Below are 4,351 nucleotides of genomic sequence, written 5' to 3'. Positions count from 1 at the left end.
TTCTGTCGTGATGGCTATGGCCAGTGTTTGCCGTGGGGACTGGGGACAGTTGGGTTGGGAAGGCAGCCCACTCAGTGCCCACAGGCCAGAGGGCTGGCCCAGGCCGAGTCGTTCTTCAGTGCTGTGCTTTCGGGGCCATGCCTGTCTCTGACAGCCTTGTTCATGGAGGACTAAATGATGCTCTTGGGGTCTCCTGTGAGTTTTTGTCATGGGATGGTGCTGTGAATGGCAGGCCTGGTGATCTCCAGCGGCCCTTCCTGAGTTATGGCTTCCTACCCTAGAGAGAGCTGGCAGCGAGAGATGGGAGGCACAGTGGCTGTGCTGGAAGAGATTGAATGTGGCAGTCACAGAGTAGCCACAGAGGGGCCCAATGGCCCCCTTCTCAAAGCCAGGCTGGAGGGTGGATGGCAGAGAGCACTAGCTTCTGTCCTGGCCTTGTCACTCACTGGCCTGGGCAAGGTGTAGCCACGCCGGGCCTGAGCATCCTCATCTGTGATATGGGAAGTTTCATCTTGAGTCAGAGCTGCTGACATGGTTTGCTTGGCCTGGACATGGTGTCCATTTGAGTTTCACATTAAAAACTCAGATCACAGGCCAGGTGTGGCGGCTCACGCCTATAATCCCAGCACTTTGGGAGGCCGATGTGGGTGGATTACCTGAGGTCAGGAGTTCGAGACTAGCCTGACCAACGTGGAGAAACCCCGTCTCTACTAAAAATACAAAAAATCAGCTGGGCGTGGTGGTGCACGCCTGTAATACCAGCTACTCAGGAGGCTGAGGTAGGAGAATTGCTTGAGCCCAGAAAGTGGAGGTTGCTGTGAGCCAAGATCGCACCATTGCACTCCAGCCTGGGCAACAGAGCAAAACTCTGTCTAAAAAAAAAAAAAAAAATCACTGGCTTCTCTTAAAAATCAGAAGATCCAGTGGTGCGGGTCCACCTCCACATCTGCCCCATCCCCACCAGCTCACTTTGCTCCCTGGGAGGGCCTGGCCCTGTGGGCATTTGAGTTTATAACACCACCCCCATTGTGGCACACCCCTCCACCCGGTTAAACACAGACTCTGCTCTTGGAATCAGTCTTCCTGATCTGCGGCTGTGCCCTCCAACAGAGGGCACCCCTGGGCTTCCCAGCTCTGGGGGCAGTGGGTGCCAACAAGGAGGGGCCTGGGGCTGAAGAATCCCACCCGCCGAGCTCGGCCCTCTCCCTTCCCCACTGTCCAGCTCCACCTTTCAGCATCTTGCCTCGCTCCCCACCCAGGCAGCAAGGAGCCCACACCCTCATGCCCCTCAGCCTCAGCCCCCACCTCCAGGAGGCCCTACCCACGCTCATGACCTTGCTATTCTGGGCCTTGTGTCCTGTCGGGAGATGGACAGGAGACAGCTGGGCTTCCAGGCCACCCAGGTGGGGGGCTAGCCGAGGGAAGCCTGCTGGCTCTCCTGCTTGCTCTAATTCCTGGGGCTCCCCAAACCTTGGCCTCAGGAGACTGGGGATAGGACCGGCCTTGAAAGGGGGGGAAGCTTTGGAGAGCCGGGTGCTGTGTTGTTAGTGAGATGGCCAGTGAAGGCTGTGGCGCCCCGGGGTAAGCAGGGCCTGATCCCCTCCTAATCTTCCAGCAGCAACTGGTGCTCTGAGGCTCCCCCTCCTCCAGCCCTGCCAGCCTTCAGGGACCTGCCTTCCAAAGATGGCAGGGGAGGGGGACGAGGACACCCACCCACTCCTCAGACCGGCATGTCTTGGCTGTTGGGGCCTGAGAGACTTTCCCTCTAAGCCTTTCTTTACAGATGGTTAAACCGAAGTTCTGCACTCATCAGGGACTGGCCAGGGTGTCTCCGTGTCCCATGCTTTTAGCTCCAGCCCTCAGGTGTGACTGGAGGATCACATTCCATCCCTGGGCGTGGAGACCCCTGTGGGAAGGGATCCCCGAGGGCGCCTCTGGCTCAGCCTCCCTCCATGGCAGTTCACACCCACAGCCTCCCTGAGAGCGGCCCTTCTGCAGCTCCTGGCGGGTGGCTTTCCCTCCCTGGCTTGTTTCCCCCTCTGGGAAGACGGGGGAGGTAGAAATGAATAACCTTAAAGGCCTGTTGGCAGGAATGTGCTGCCAAGCCTGCCCCCTGCCCTCTGTCTCAGGCTCTCGACTCCCTCGAAGCTGCCCATCTCTCCATCTGCCCCTCTCCATGTTTGGGCATTCCTACTGCTGTAAGACAGTAGCCCCTGTCACTCCTCCAGGTGCCGGTGGGGAGACGCCGGCCAGTGCCAAAAGCCTTGGCGGGTGTGAGCCTGAGTCCAGCGGAGACGGTGGGTGCTGGGCCGCGTGGAGGTGCCGGGGGCTGTGTCTCTTGGAAGAGAGGCTGCTAATTAATGCTCTCCTGCACCCCCAATTCAGCCCACTGTCCCCCACTCCCCTCAGGTCACAGCAGGACTCTGCTTCAGGGGAGGGGTTTGTTGGAACTGTGAAAAGGAGGCAGGAAGGAGCACCTTGTCCTCAACTCACCCAAGAGGCCGCGCCTCACCCAAGTCCAGGCAGAAGGGATGCATCTGGGAGGCTGAACCCTCAAGTTCCATCCACCCCTGCTGCCATCCCCCTCCCCAAAAGTGGGGGCCTCCCTTTTCTTTGCTCTGCTGTCTCCTATTCTGTCCTCTGCTTCGGAGTTTGAGCCCCACAATGGAAAGCAGCCTTAAGAAGCCACACTTAGGAAGTCCACACGCCTCTGCTCATTTCAGGAAACAGGCCTAGACGGAGGACGGACTTGAGCCCAGGACACCAGGCCCCTTCCCCTCATTGACCTTTCACCCTGACTCATCCAGCCTCTCTGCCTGCCTGTCCTCCCCCTCCTGCACCCCTGGTACCCTCCCTCGGCTCCTCCAGCAGCTGCCCTGGTGGTAACCAAGAGATGCCCCCATCCTGGAGCAGGGGTGGGGAGGGGCAGCTCAGAGCAGCTGCTTCTCTGAGGAAGCTGACACCAAGGCCAGCATTCAGCAACAACTTGTGGCTTTGCACCCAGCACCGGGGCCCCCGCCCACCTGGCTCCCTGCTGTCCCTCTTCCCCACTGCTCCTCGGACTTCCCTCTGACCCTGGTGGCTGTGTGTCTCTGCTCCCTTTCCCCCTAGTCTAGACATCTGTCCTTATTTCCCCCAGACCTGTCCCCAGAAGTCCACCCTTCCCCATTCCTTTGGTCTGGAGCCCCTGCTTGGTCCAGCTTCCCCAGGCCCCGACACCTTTCTGTGGGGCCTGCCTAGCTCCTGCGCGCACACAGCACGGGCCTGATCCTGTTTCCCTCGTGGACAGATGCAGCAGGGCAGAGTGCAGCACAGACCACAGGCCTCTGGGGCTGGCCACAGAAACCCCGTTGGTTAGAGCACAGTGTGGGATGAGGTGATCCTCAGTGCACGACTTGGGGTGACCCCTGCCCCCATCCTGAGACAGTTACCCCTCCCCTCTGCCATCAGCACATTCTGTAGCCTCTTGGGTTACTTGGCTGCCTTGGTGTCCCATTTTCTTGGGGGGGTGGGGATTCCCTATCCAGGATGGGGGGGCCCTGAGGGCTCTGTTCCCAGAGGCTGAGTTAGAGTGATGGGGAAGGGGGGGGCAGTTTTGGGGAGAGACAGGCAGTGCTGGCTTTGCTCACCAGGGCCTGGACACTAAATCCCTTGTTGATGGCTGTGGCAACCCCTCCCTAGGGTAGGGTTACCATCTTCGGCCCTGTCCCCTTGACTCTCTCCCCTCACTTCCCCTTGTCCCTCTAGGAGCCACTTCCTCTAGCCCCCAAAAGATGTTCTCCCTTCATCAGTCCCCCAAAGGCTTGGGGTATCTTTGCCACTGTTTCAGCAAACTGGGTGAGGAGGAAGGAGACTGCGGCAATGGAAACAGGCTCCGGGCAGATGAGGCAGGAAGAGGGGTGTGAGGAAAGGGACAGGTGAGGCCAGGGATGGAAGAGGGCTCAGGGAAGAAGGGGGGATGAGTTTGGAATGGGAAATTCAATGCAGCTGGGGAAGTCGAGGCAATGGGGGGGCGGGGTCAGTAGCAGATGACAGAAAGTGAAGTCTCTCCCTACCCCACTTCCCTGGGGCTGGGGCTACCTTTGCGTCCCTCATGAGTGACATCTCAGGCTGCAGCCCCACTGTTCCTCCTCTGTCAGCAGAAATATCTCTCTTTTCTGACCCCTCCTGCTGGAGTCTCAGCCAGCCAATCCCTGATCTGGAGGAGGGGGGAGCCCGGCCTCCCCCTGCTCCCTCATAAGGACCAGCTGGGGGCCGGGGGGTGGCCGGCTGCTCAAGTGGGACGGGGGTCAGAGCTTTGTGGAGGGAAGCAAAACCTGGAGGGGGCAGGAGAGTAAAAAGAAGAAACCCA

The sequence above is a fragment of the Pongo pygmaeus genome, chromosome 18 (genome assembly GCF_028885625.2).
Source record: "Pongo pygmaeus isolate AG05252 chromosome 18, NHGRI_mPonPyg2-v2.0_pri, whole genome shotgun sequence".
Classification (NCBI taxonomy): Eukaryota; Metazoa; Chordata; class Mammalia; order Primates; family Hominidae; genus Pongo; species Pongo pygmaeus.
The sequence above is the reverse complement of the archived record's forward strand: the minus strand, read 5'-3'. Positions refer to the sequence as shown.